We start from the raw sequence: 15,973 nt of genomic DNA on the forward strand, positions 1-15,973 counted from the left end.
ACAACTATTTTGTAGATCTTCATACTTCAAAAGTGTACAAATTTCTTTCATATTATAGAATCTCTTTATTTAGAATTTTTAAAATTATTTAGTAAATCTTCATGCTTTAAAAGTGTACAAATTTCTTTCATATAACAGAATCGTTTCTTTAGGAATAACGCACATTAACACTACAGTTATATCTCAGATTTTGTTTTAAATGCATAATACGTATAGAGCTAAAAAAGATCACGCTTTTCGTAATCAAGTAAGCGTGAAGTTTATTAACATTACAGTTGAATCCCTGAGTGATTTAAGACAACTTTGTTTCAAGAACTAGGTTTACAATAGCTTTAAAAGCATGCATCATTAACAAATATTAGTTAGTATCAAACATTTTTGTGTGCTTTTTCTCTAAATCACTTTAGCTTTAAGTGCTTCTGATAACTTTTCTCAACATTGTGCATTAGAATTATAATAAATAAATCAATTATATACTTTTTGTATCGTATAAACTGAAAATACTACTTTTACTGAGTTTAACAACCAACAACAAAGACGTCTTCTAAATTATCGCTAATAAAACACCTTTGATCGTGAGATGCATTATTCATTGCTAATTATTTCTTAATAGGAAATATTGAGCAACAAGCGGAATGAAAATGGAAACCGTTTGGTAATAGCGAAAAGATGAGCAAAAACTACGTATATGGTGTTATTTAACATTTAATAAATTATATTTATGTCTTTTCAGTATTGAAAGCAGAAATAATGTAAGTAAAACAGAGATATAATATTTTCAGTCTTTTTGGAATTTTATTTAAGTCCTAATTGGGTACTTGCTACTCGAGGAGAAGAACGCCGTTGAAATAACATGATTGGGCTTGATCACGTGGTTGTGCTTGGTGTGTTAATGTTACAGCTATTTTTTGGATCAGAGTTAATTGGATACCAGCATGTAACGTCACGCACGTGTGTCGAACCTGATTGGTTGCTGAATCGCAGCACACACAATTAATTTCATGCGGGATCCGTTTTTGGATCAGAATTGGTTGCATGCCTGCAAGCGACATGATTTGCTACTGAATCGTGGCATTAAAAGATGCCGCGAATTTCCCTCGCATGACGTCATTTGCATGTATCCAATTGTAGTCGAAGTCTGTTTAATAATGTTTAAAAACTCGTTTGCTGAGCTAAAATGTATTCTAATAATATTGGTTAATTATTTCTTTTATGTTGTTGTAGTTGCTAAATTCCATGTCTAGCAGAGTTGGAGATGGGACGTTCCATGACGTTGTTCACTCTCAAAAAATCAATAAGTGTGCTAATGAAGATCACATATCCTGGGTATCAAGAATGTGTTCTTAACTGTTCACCAGGTTTGACATACACATACAGGTATCAAATTAAATATCATTTAAATCTCATTTAACTCATGAATAGGCATAAGAAAACTTAGCTTTTTCTCGAATTGCAAGTACCTAATTGCCACAAAAATTCGAATACATTTTATTTTACAGTAAATTTGTCTATACGTTTGAAACTTGTCTGTATATTTGATTTCCCCACTGTAACTTTACCATCCGCCATTTTCAAAAAGAGCATAGATGGCGCTGGCAAAACTTGTTCTAACAGTCAGGGATAGCTGTTACAAATATAAATAGAATATTATTTGTGAAAAAGTGATGTGCATGTGATGACAGAGCCTTCAAAAACCAGCCATAAATTAAAAATCTAAAAAATCTAAAACTGTCTAATTTATAAAGCCTAATTTAAACTTAAAAATTTTCCTTTCCTCTATTTTTGAACTTTGCTCTATAGATTCTGTTATTCTATGTATAATTTATTCCTAAATATTTTGAGTGAGAAAATGATAGTATTTAAAGTTTGGCTATATTTTTGACTTCTAAATAATGAGTTCAATAGTTAATGAGTAAATAATTCTGTAGTTATATTCTATAGTTAAGGAGTAAATTCTATGGTTAATGAGTAAAAGGAATCAGTAACCTAAAACCGAGAGAAATTTTTCAATTAAATAACACTGGGGAAAAAATTCTTTTCGCTGCATTTGCATTTATACAAGTACATTATTTTACCTAATTCCGGTGTGGGAATTTTAAATTATTTTTGTTCAGAAAGCTTCAAATTGTTTTTCAAAAAAATATTTTTAGTTCAGTTTAATTTTTGTTAGAATGTGCAATTTTACAAAGAACGATAGTGCTTATATACATTTTCATACACTTGTCTGATTCTTTGAAAATACGACTTAAGACAAAAAACATACGACTTTAACTTAAATGTATTATCGCGTACTTCCTACTATGCCTTACGTAGCTGAGAAGTAGGGGAACTTAGTATTCACTAGTAGAATTTAAGAAAAAATCCTGGCTAGAAATTTATTAGCAAAATGAATAAAAATTATAGGTTGTAAGGAGAAACTGATTCAAGATTTGAAATCTGGGATATAACAATGTATAAGTTCTGTTCGAAAATTTTATATAACAGAAAAAAGACCCCCATTGTAATTTATATACAGGTAGAAAATTTTTAGATGATTTTCAATTAAGTTTAGGATTATTTTCCCCCTGATTTAAATGTAAAATATTAAATGTTAAACTACTTTAGACGCATACTTTTTTAATTACAGACAATTAAACCCTTATTTTTATAAACAACTTATTCGATGTGTAAAAATTATTCACATTAATTTCTTTTTAGTTAATGATTACTTTGACCTTTATGCTATATTGAAAAATTCACGTTAAATTTTTTCAAAAAAAGAAGAAGCTAAAATGAGTTTTTGTTAAGCAGTTTCTTGCAAAAATGTGTTCAGATGCTTCTTACTTCCTTAAAAATAATAATACACAAGACTTTAGAAGTATGAAATATAATGGTTCTTTTAGTACACAATTTTGAAAATGCCTCACTTTCAGAAACAATTTCTTGCGAACAGTTTCAAATTTTTGCTGTAAAATAGAAGGAGTCGTGTACAGCTTTAAATTGCATATCATATGGCATATAATTTTACCGAGTGTCTAAAAAAGCAGCCAACGTTTTAAAAAATTAAATAAAGCAGAGTGGTTTGTTACGTTCTGCTTAAGAAGCTTGTATTTTCCTCCCACTGAATTTCAAAATTAACTTCAAAGTTCCTTCAGAGATGGGGCTGCTGACTAAAAAAATTTTAAAAGAAGGTAAATTGAACTAACAGCGTATTGCAGCTTGAAAGTAAAATCAACATAACAGCGAGGTAATATTTTCAGTTAGTGCGGTCTGCAAAGCATCAGAATTTATGTTTTACAATTTTTTTCAATCATCAGCATCAAACGTTGACAGGTTTGTAACTAATTTCGAAAGTTGCCAGGAATAAATTTCTAGTTTCATATGAAGAATCACAACAAGCAGCAAACCGCTTATTTCTCTCTTAGCTTCCCGTTTTCTGTAATTGAGTTTGTAAGTCATCGGCGATTTTTTTAAACACTAGGTATTATGTTTTTATTTATAATATTTATGGTTATATGTTTTTTTATATACTTAAAAATTTTGTATCAACAGCTTTAATATTTTTTTACAAAACTTAATTAAATATAAGAAGACAAATTTTTTTCTTCTAAACTCTCTTAAAGATAACAAGAATGTACATTACTTCCACAATAAATCTTTATTTTGTAGCATGGTGCTTTTATTATAGCCTAATTAATTTTTAACGATTATGCTTTTTCTAACAGAATTCTTCTTTTAAAATTATTTTTATGGTTTCATAAAAAATGAAGTATGTTCAATTGTTTATAGCAAGTTGTAAGGAAAACAATTAACTCAAAAATGCTCTTTTAGTTCAAACGTATGTTGAACCTAAAAGTACTATTTTGAAAAACGCTTTATAGCTATAATAATTTATGTAACAGGATCCCTTTATAAAAAAAAAATTCTTCAGTAATTCTTTAAAAATAGTAACTATGAGGTTATGTTTAATGACTCATAATTAGTTTTTTCTCTGCTTTATATTGCTTTGCGTAAAATACGAAGAAGAAAAAAAATGATTGTTACATTTTCAATGAACGTACCGTAAAGAAAGTCACAAAAAGAGATATTTAAACTAAAGAAAACCCACTTTTTTGTTGTATTTTATAAAAAGTTTATTAGTCAGTGTTGTTCATTCTTCAAATAAAATATGAGTTTGAATTTAATCTACTTTTGATGCCTATTTTATTATGCGGATAAAAGGTAAATGTGATTTGTTAATAATCTAAAAATGAATAAAGATATCTGGCTTTTAATTTTCAGTGTTTACTTCTGAAAGTGGATTATCTAAATATTTAAAAATTACTTGGTAACACTCTAACATTCCACTTCTATTATGAACTTCAGAAGTATGATGTCGAAAAGATATATTTTCTCAACTTAAAAACATACTCATTTTTGCCTATACACTGAAAAAATAACTGTAAATTCTACAGACGAAAAACTTATTTTTCACACTAAAAAACGCTAACTATTTAATGAAAAATATAGATTTGTTTTCTTTTTTCTCCGTAATCCATGCACTGTAAAAAAATGTCCGTTCTTTTTACAGATTTTCTCTCTATATTTGTTTTGTTGATGAAAACGGATTAAAACCGTTAATTAAAATTCTATTCGTTAATTAAAATTCTGACGTGAAATATCATCAATCGTACTCCGATCCGGAGGGATTGGGGTTCGATCCTCGACTCCACTTAGACCCACCAAATACATGCGGTATACGTACTCATAAAATGTGTGGAATTGAAACTCCTGTGGTCGGTTGCTGAGCAGTAACATGGGTACAGGGATCTGAAGAAAATCTCCTTCCCTTTCTGATCCATGTCTAAATTGAGGAAGTGGCCTCACAAATCAAATCCTCTCAGCAGAGAGGATCAAAATTGTGATGGCATGTCATCGGATCATCCTCGGGCATGTTTCACAGACCGTCGCCTATAGCCCATTGTGTAGCTCTAATGCGATGTAAATAAAGTACCTACCTATTGCTCTCTAACATATAATTTGTTCGCTATTAACGGAAAAAATGTAGCATATTAACAAACATCTGAAACAATTCGTAACTTATTTCATCGTCTTTTAGATGTTTTAAATACATAAACGAAATTTATTTAATTACATTGCTGTAAGTGTTATTATTTAATTCTTTTTAAATATACCTGGTGACCAATAATAACGTTAGATTTCCTACTTATATCGCAAATAATTTCCTATCTTCTTTTTAGCAGTTCTCCTATAAAAGTACGTTAAAAAGTATCAAATTGTTTTTTCTGACTCTCTTAAAAATATATTTACTTAGTATCTGTAGGAATTATTCCCTTTTTCGTTCGCTTTAAATCAAATACTTTTCTGTTTGAGAGTATTTTATTGAATTTCTATTCAAATCTTTACTATTGAAAAAAACATAAATACCCAAGAAGCCAAAAAATAAATTTTGATTTTTCTCTTTTAAGTGTTTTCTCCAGATAAATTTTGTGGGCATCCATTTTATTTTTGTTTTATTAAAGAATAAAAAAAAGTGTTAAAATCGAATTGATTTTTTTGATACATTATTCACTATTCTCTTTTTTATTTTCCTCAGTTTTTGACTGGTTTGAAAATAAAATTCGCAATAGTTTTATTATTAGAAAAAATATCCTTATAAAAGAGAAATATTGCTTATAGACAACCTTCTTTCTTTAAGCAGTGTATAAGTGAATATTTATGATTGCAATACATTACAGTTTATCCCAAACGAGTTATATTGCAGAAGAAGAAAAACGCTAAAAATGCAATGAATAATAAAAAAAAAGAGTAGCTGTTTGTATACCTTAACTCTTTGAAGCAGAACTTTTTAAAACATATTTTTCATACTATTTTCATTACTTTGTATAAATTTAGATACAAATAAGTGAAAAATATTATGTTTAGCATTTTGATAATTTATGTTTATGAAATATAGCATGAAACTCAGGTGTCTTCTAAAATCCTCCAAACACTGATAACTTTTTTCACGCAATGATTTTTCAAATTTACAGTTATTTAGATTTAAGTTAAAAGGTGATTCCTCTGCGAAATTTCTAAAATTTATCAAAACAATCAAATTTATCAAATATAAAATAAGTATCAAATTTATCAAAATAAATTGTTGATAATTTTTTAAACGAGGACTGAAAACAAATTTTTTTTTCAGACCAACTTCTTTTGGATTTTATATCTTAGTAGAAATATAATTCTGGAAATTTAAAAGAGGCTTTAGTAACTATCAGACTGATTTTCTATAGTTAAAAATACGGAAATTTAGCAATACTAGAATAATAATAGAATATACTAGCAATTAGAGCGTCAAAAAATATATAAAGGGACGCGGTGTTCCATCAGCGTCGAAGGATTAAACTGGATGCAAAAATTTATTTTCAAACTGTACATATTATCTTTCTAAAAATAAATAGTATAGAACTTAAAGCAAACGAATAGCCAAACTAACTAAAATATTTTTAAAACTTTTGAGAAGTCGCCAAGTGGGTGAGATTTTTTCGCCGAAATAAAAATCATCAAAATCAATGAATAATTCGGAATTTTTGCAAAATTTTTCCATACATGGTAGAGTAAGAGTACTTGTAGAATATTACAAAATTAAATAAAAAATACTTTCCTTTTTCAGTTGCCTTTTCACCAGTATCGTTTTTAGCATAGAGGTTGCTGTCTAACTATAAGCAAAATTTAACCTAATTAGTCAAGAAAACTTGTTACAAACTCAGAACATTTACAAAAATAGCATATTATACACTATGAAATGTTATTTTAGATGACAACAAAGTTTCTGAAAAAGGACTTTAATGTTTCAGAGAATCTCAAAAGAACAGGGTCAGTAAAACTCCAATGTAAACCACCAATTACGAGAAGAAAAGTAAATGTGATAGATATTTATAGAATATTTATAGAAAACGGGTCATTTTATTGTTTCTTGTTCCCTATTATTTTATGTATTTATAACTTAATTAATTTCTCCAATTTCATAAGGGTTTTTCAGGGTTCTTTAAAATAATTAAAAAATAATCTAAACCAGCATATCATTCCTGAAAAGTTATAGATGTACTACTATAATACATTCTTTTATAAATGTTTTTTTTTTAGAAAAGGTCAAAACACCCAGTTTTACCCCGCTAGTGGGGTCAAACTACATGACAGACGTCGTGAATTAATCACTAACAACGCGCCAATATGGTTGGTACTTATTTTTCTTAACTTGTAAAGTGTAATTCAGAAATTGTCCGCTGGAAAAAACTTATTTTGATATAATCGAGGTATCCGGTCTCGCCGCACTACCCAGTCCTACCCTGCTCTACCCTATTTTATTTTATAAATAAGTAATAAATGAGTAGTAATCATGGGGCTTGGTGAGAGAAGTGAGTAGAGAGCCTTTAACTCTACTTATGATTTTTTTCTTTTGGAATTTTGGACTGCAACAGCAAACTATTTTTCTTTAGCTATTTAAGTTATATTTAGAAGCCGGGATAGACTGGTCGGTAGGGTGCTGGGCCCACGCCCGAGAGTTCGTGGGACCGAACCCCGCCGGCCTGTGTAGTAAAGTGACTGATGCACGTTAAATCTGTCGAGTCGAGAAAGTCCTCCATGTTCCCATAACAAATCAATACCTCTGGGGGTACTGGATTGGAGATCGATCGTTCTCTGATTCAGGTTAAAGTTACAATCGTTTGATGAATGGATGTATGAATGGGTTCACCCTATAAACGAGTGTGACGTATGGTGTGGCAGAAGTCGAATTCTTGGCCATAGATGGCGCCACTGGAAAACAGGAACAATCGCCCCCCCTCTGCCTAAACAGGCATAAGTCAACAACAACAAGTTATATTTCCTTAAAATGATAAATGAAAGAAAAAAAAGTAACTTTTAAGTGAATAAAAATGAATTTTATATTGAATAAAAATTTGTTTTGTGAAGCAATAAGTACTTATATTTTATTTTATTTGCTATCATAGTTGTGTACTATTGTGGTTATTAATGACAAAAAAATCAGGGTTATTCGTTTATTTGTACGTATATATTTATTTATTGTATAATATAAACGACAAAATAGAATTAAAAAGTGCGAATCCTTTTTTATTACTCTATTTAAAGCCGATTACTCACACCTGTTTATAGCCTAAACAAAATCTCTTGGGTAAAGCGGGGGGGGGGGGTAGAGATTAGAAAAGCAAGGTTTGACAAACTTAAACTTACCCAATAACGGATAACATAATGTCCCAGAAGAATTTTAAAGGAATTTAAGCCACCCTTTCATTAACGATTCGATCCACGTGCATTTAAAAGTTTGAGTAAATATTTGAATTTGAAAAGCTTTGAAGGTAGGTTTCTGCCTCTGGAGAGAGAATCTATGGTAGGAAGATATGAAACAGCCATTAGGAGAAATCGAATACACTTACTTTCTGGAATATTCGTTTCTCACTGAATAGTGGAAAATGCAACAAACTACTTATGGATTTCCATATTTATGAAGTTTTAGTTTGAATAATAAAAGGTAAAAGAGGAAATTTCAGAGTGTTTGGTTTAAAGTGCACGACTAATTTGTGCGTCGATTTGTACTTCGAACGAAATATTCTTCTGATTCATCCTTTTTCTCTGAAAGTTTCTGTAGCTTGTGATAGTATACTTATTGGTTTTTTTAATGAATCCGAATGGTGACGACATAATTTCATTGAAAAAAAGCCTGAAATAAAATTTTTATTTTTATGTTTCAAGCAGGTTTCTTAAAATTCGAAGCCTGAAGTAAAGTTTAAAAATTCAGCCGTCCGACTTGTGTAAGGGTCAGGGAACAGGCCTTGCATCAGAAAGGTTCTGGGTTCGATTCCCGTGCAAGGCATGGATGATCCTTTTTCTCTGTACTATCTGCGTGAGCAACGTTGATCCACGTAATATGGTGCCCCTGAAAGAGTGGCTGACAAATCTGCCTTTAAGATGCCTGTATGACATAGGTCATTCTCCAGGTGGGCATTGAAAAAAAATGTTCGAAAATTAATGAAATATTTTTAAACGCGAAGCGCGGATTTGGGCAACTACAACTACAATTACAACTTTTTCAAGATCCGATAACAGCTCTAGTACAAATTGCAATGTATATATTTTAAAGCAATTTTTTTATAGATCAAAAATGTGATTATCTGTGTTTTGGATTAGAACCTTAAAAAAATTTAAAAAAGACAACGAAATAAAATTAAATGTATATTTTAATATTGAATTTTTAAAGAAAAATTTAGAGAACCTGCATAGACAAAATAATTAAAATCCAGCAGATGAGAGGCCTGATAATAACTATAGGTATGACGACAGTTACTTTTTAAAAAATAAATGAATCAATTAAAAAAATATTAAATAAATAAATTTGTTCAAGGTTGAGGGTAAAAGTTCGACAGTGTGAAATGGCCTAGCTGTGTAGTAGTAAATCGAAGGAAATTATTGGCATGGGATAGATTGATATGGAATAAGGTACTTGAGACAGCCAAGCATGGCTGTCTCGAATACCTTATGCCACTGATAAAAAAAGAAGGATAATAGAATAAAAAATAAACTAGAAATTTAGTGCATAAATTTGGGGAAATTGAAGGAAACAGATTTGCTAGAAGATCTGAATTGGGATTTGGAGATACGTTGCTGTTGTCTTACGTCACTTGTCAATATTGACAAGCCAGTTTTAAGGCAAAGGGGTACCCTTTTTTGTGTTTTCCAGTGGCGCCATTTATGACCGAGAATTCAACTTTTACTACGCACATACGTCACAGTCCGTTTTACAGGGAGGACACATTCACAAACCACCCATTCATCCTCACAGCGTAATTTTGACCCGAACCAGAGCACAATCAATCTCCGATTCAGTACCTTTAGAGGTATTGATTTGGAATGGGAACTGGGAGAACTTTGCAACCCCTACAAATTTTATCGCGCAGTAGCTACAATTTTGTACGCGGGGAGTCTTCTGTCGGCGAGGATCGAACTCACGATCTCTTACACTAAGGCCCAACCCCCTACCAACCAGACTATTCCTGTCAATGTAGATTTGTATGCATTGTATATTACGCTGCATACGTCACTATAATCATCTGAAATTTTGAATTTTAGAAAATGACTTTAATGCATTTTCTACCAGCTGTAAGTTTTCAAAACAGAAAAGTTTATTTTTTTCAAATAAATCTGGCGTTGTAGCCAGATTTATTTGAAAAAAATAAACTTTTCTATTATTTTTGTATATATATATATATATATATATCTGTATATATATATATATATATATATATATATATATATATATATATATATATATATATATATATATATATATATATATATATATATATATATATATATATATATATATATCTGTATATATATATATATATATATATCTGTATATATATATATATATATATCTGTATATATATATATATATATATATATATATATATATATATATATATATATATATATATATATATATATATATATATATATATATATATATATATATATATACATATTGAATTTTGAATCAATAATTTTGTAAATTAAATAATTTTCAATGAGGAATAACTGTTTTCCTTACATCTAAATAAGTGCAAATTATTTGAAAAATCATTTTTCGGAAGTGAGCCTTGTTTGGAAGATTTTACCTTTAACGCAGAAAAAGACAACGAAGTTTCATGCTGTATTTCCTAACCGTAATTAAATATAATTTTTTCCACTTATTTTCACCTAAATTAATGCTAAATAATGAAAACAATATGAAAAATGTGCTTAAAAAAGTAAATAATTAGGGTAGAAAAATATATTTCTGGAAATATCTATTTTAATATATAGATTCCATCTTCTCACTGTTGCATAAAAACTTTTTAAGTCTCTCCTCTTTTCATCTTTAAGTTCTAAAATTTTATATATTTATAAGATATTTTAAAGCATTATTTTTTACACTATAGTTTTTTAAAGTTTCAAAAAGGAAGATTTTCGGTAAAAATCAAGGTAGGGTATCGTAAGTTTCAATTATAAGTATTTGAAACTCGAAACACAGTCTTAAAAATGTTGAAAAGTTTTTTTTCCTTTAATATATACAATTGATTTGAAATTCTCAAAGGATATTTTGAAGCCGACGTTTGAATGTATAGCAAATATTAGAAGCAAGAGTGTTTGATACATGTGTGAAGTACAACGAGAATGAGAATATGTATTCTAGAAGTCCCGATTTGAATTTTGAGATTCTAACTTTTTGCATATTATAATACAATGTAATGTCTCTTGATAGGTTCCCGCAATTATCTTACAGTTTAAATTTTAGAGAATCATTTCAATATGTTACTTTTAAAACTCGAAAAGTAGGAATTCCTTTTTGGAAAAATGTTAGGGTTTTTGTTACTTCTTTTCATTGTAAATATAATTACTTAAATTTGAAGAAATGTTGGAAAGGAAAGGTTTTTATAATACGATCAAATTGAAATTCTTTGGTAATTTAGAGACGATCTTTGAAAGAAGAGAGCCTATCAGACACAGAAAAGTATATCAAATATTCTCTAACAGATTTAAAATATATGTTACTTAAAATATTAGCCATCTTTATTCACATTTATAGTATTCATTTTCTCTGATAGGCAGCAGTGTACGATACTGTTGTGATTCAACAGACATACAACATTTATCTTCATCAACCGAGCTTTTGACAACAAAGCTTCGTGTAACAATGTGGTGTAATTATTGTGGAACAACCCAATGACGTGTTTATTTCAGAACTCCTTTGAAATTAATAAGATGTTGTTTTAAATGTGAAGGGTACTTTTTTAGTGCATTCACAACATCTTAATCAAGCGTAACACAAACAGCTCTACTGATTTCAAGCTTTAAGCTGCAATATTTGCTTTATTTTGGGCATTTAAAATATTTTCTAGATGTTTTAATTTATTTTCTTAAAAAAAATGTGTTTTCGCACATCATATTACAATCTTTATATTTTTTCTGAAAAGATAACTAAAATTCAATGAAATTCGATCTCCGACGGCCTGCAGTAAATGGTGACTGGTGTATGTTAAATCTGTCTGGTCACAAGGTCCTCCATGTTCCCTCAGAAAATCATGTCTCTGGGGGTACTGAATTGGAGATTGATCGTTCTCTGGCATTGGTCAAAATTAAGATCTGTGGGTGAATGAATAAATGTATGAATGGGTCCGCTCTAGAAAATGGGCTGTGACGTGTGTGTAACTAAAGTCGCACTCTTGGCCATATATGGAGCTACTGAAAAACAAGCAACGCACCCTCTTCGATGAAAATGCTTTTTTTCCCTAGCAGGCCTGCTAGATTAGAAAATGGTATTAGGAACAATAATAATAACAACAACACTAAAACAATATAATACAATTCAGTAAATTTGAATATTAGTTAAAAATGCTGTATAAATTAATATAATTTATTTTTTACACCAAGATGTTGGGAAACTGTAAGGAGAAAAAAAGTACAGTCAAAATTACCCTGATATAGTAAAGTTACGTGTTTCTTGCTCTATGGGAACACCAAATTCTCGATAATTTTTGCCGAAGCGCATTGCTAATGATTTTGGCAAAAATAACAATAAAATGTGTTTTTTTTTATCATATAAATGTTTTTTTTGCCATATGTTTGGCAGTAAGTAAAGTAGAATTTGGTAATTTTATCATGATACCTTGGAGAGTGGTCTAAAAACCATTTATTTGGTTAAATTTATTTTTCAGTTTTGTAGTTATTACAAAATGAGCCATAATGTGTCACGGTGGTGCCAATTCTTGGAAGAGTTACAAAAATCACTTAATTCGAATTACTTTTTTCCTGATTTCCTTTTTTCCTTCTTTCAAGAAATTGAACGAAGACACAGAGTTGAAAATAAATAAATTGAAGTATCCAACTCAATACTTTCGTATTTTAATTACTTTTTATTGTGATAAATTGTTGGCCCTGAAAGAGATACAGAGCTATAATTTTTAAAACAAGAATTTTCGGTAAACTGTTGCCAAATGCATGGTTCAAAAACCGTAAATTTTACCAGACCAAAAACAGAATTGGGTATAGTTCGTTCACCAGAAATTGAGACTTGGCTCCGCCTCCTGGGACGCAGAGTTCATTTCCGCGCGGGAGTTAGAAGAGAAGCATCTCCGTTGTTGAAATTGAGACAACCCTTAATTTGCGCCAAACACAAAAAGTGAATTCTTTTTCAGTCACTTACTTTGCTTTATCATCTGTTATTATACCTTTTGTTACACTTGCTAATTAAATAAAGTTTAAAGTTAAAAACTGCTGTTCTCCCAGCGAAATGTCTCATAAAGGACAAACTATTCATTCAAAAGAAAGACATATCATAAAAAATGGTGCAAAATATCATCAAATTAATGAAATATTTATTGTTAAAAAAATTCACATAAAGTTTGCGAAATAAATATTTTTGCCAAACGATCGCCAAATAGCAACATTGTTCAGGATTGCTCATAACCTTCTCCCAAAAATAGCGAAATGGTATCGTCGTATACCACGTGATGAAGGCGGAGCCAAGTGCCAACTCCTGGTGAACGAGCTATACTTACACTTCAAGAAGAAGAAAATAGCTTATAGTTACACACGTGACCTTTGACGTCAGGGTCAGCTGATCGTTTGTAAGAAAACTGGCATGTCAGAGTTGAGCAAAGTTTCTCCACAAAAATTAGAATGTTAATTAACGTGAAGTTAATTAAATACAGCTCCATCGAATTTATTGAAATATGATTCTATTTCGTCTACGTCTTTTATTTAACTTATTTATTATTTGTTTTTGCATTTTACAACAGAAATGTCATTACTAACAGTACGGTAATTGTTTTTACTAGAATTCTTTTCGTGTGTTCGAATTTCCTCATGATATTTAAGAATGTTTGCGTTTCTTTAAATGGTAGGTTTAAATATTTTCTACTCTCTTAGTCATTTATTGAAAAAAAAAAAGATAATTCGAAAGGAATTTATGCGCAACGAAATGGCAATAAACATTAATTTTTAAGGAAAAGATTTTTCGAGTTTACTCTGCATTGAATAGAGAAGAATATTTTACATCATTAATACATTACCATTAGACATATCGCGATGTTTGCTTATGTTTTTAAACGTACATTAATATTCCAGAGAACAGATGCTAAACACATGCAATCGGAAGTATCTCGTACTTAGCATTAAGAGAAGTAAGAGATGTAAGTTAATGGAGCTTAAACAAGCTAATGGGCTTTCAAGAATAATAAATGCTCAATAAACACATTTTTCTCATTTCCATTTTATGACTATTCCTTTGTAGGAGGCCTTATCCTTTTTATGTGTTTTCTGACTAACAAAATTTGTTTTTCGTCTTGTTTCCTCAATCAATATTGAATTTTATAAGAAATTAAATAAAGAAGCGGAGGATTTTATTTGCTTATTCAGAACTTTGTTGCTCATTGTGGCGACTTAAAGAAACAGTAACTTAAATAGCGACTTGAAAAAAAATCAAAACGTCTAACACAAAAGAAACAATAAATAGAAAAAAAAAACAATAACAGGCAAAGGACATCTAACCATCAGTTACCGAAATCCATTTTTACTCAATATTACTTCTTTATTACTATTATAGGGCAATAGGGGATCAAGAGAGGCATAATGTTACTTGTAATAGTCATAGGTGTTGCGAAACACCTAGAATGTTCTTTTACACTATTTGGAGAAAAGTAGTTGCCACCAACCACATTTTTGTTAGTTAGTAACACTAAAATTTATAATGATCGTAAGATATACACATAAGAATTAGTAAATCTATTTTTACGAGACAATAAAGTAAGAATCAGAAATTCAGGTTGCGTACATACACTAATTCCTAAAATAAAATGAGTTTGTGAATCAAACATGCGAATTGCGGGAAGAATATTAAGACGAAATAGAACTAGACTTAAAAAGAGCAAGAGTGGATAGAAATTATACAGTATAAAATTATTTAACACAGTTTATAGAGGTGAGAAAATTAATATATAAATATTTCTGTTACAGCACTAAAAACATACATACATGTAGTTCCTGCAGATGAAAAGCATCATTGAAGAAAACCGTCAACACTCGCGCCAACTCGCTATCAACTGTAAAAAAATATTACAGATGAATTTAAAGCGCGCCAAGATAGCAGTTTTAGGAAGCGAAAATATTTTGAGTATGGTATGGAGGAGAGTGATCTCAGCTTAAACTTACTGCATTTTCCATGTATCGAGCTTATTTAAACCCTCTTAATCATATATGATTGCGCGATTTAGTGCTAAGTTGAAAAAAAAAATGTTCCTTTACATTGCTCAACATCAAATTCGGAGAACTATTACACCACAGGTTTTACAGAAATGCTGTTGACTCAATTTTTAGGTCTATTATAATGAGTCCTATAGGCGAAATGTAAAGTGATTTCGGAAATTTGCGATGAGCTGGATTTTTTCACTTAGTCTGCGACACCTACACGGGAAGGATCTAGAAGCATAGTATTAGACATTTCGCGTTCTTATTAGTTATATCTTGTCTTAACTACGAAACTTAAAACATCCTAATCAGAATTTAAAATATTTACTGAAATTTTAAGCGACAAAACGTTCTTATTTGACGCACAGCAGTAATTAATCTAAAAATTGATTTCTAGATGTTGAATAAAAAGAATTAAACGAATCAATGCAAAATATAGTAAATGAATGAGTAATTTAATAAATCTGCTGACCGATGAATCAGCAAATCAGCAGTTAAAAAAAATTACCAATTCATCGTCTTGTTGTTCAAGTTTTTCATGCATTAACTGATTTATTGTTGATTCACTGATCATTTTCGCATTTATTGATAAGATGATTAATTAATACATAAATTCATCAATTTTGTAATTTTTTTAGTCACTGGTCATTGAAAAAAATCTAGCATTTTTCAAACCTTATCATTCGGGCATCTTATCATTACTGTT

This window comes from Parasteatoda tepidariorum, chromosome 8 (assembly GCF_982258835.1).
Source record: "Parasteatoda tepidariorum strain Cologne lab strain chromosome 8, Ptep-v5.0, whole genome shotgun sequence".
Classification (NCBI taxonomy): Eukaryota; Metazoa; Arthropoda; class Arachnida; order Araneae; family Theridiidae; genus Parasteatoda; species Parasteatoda tepidariorum.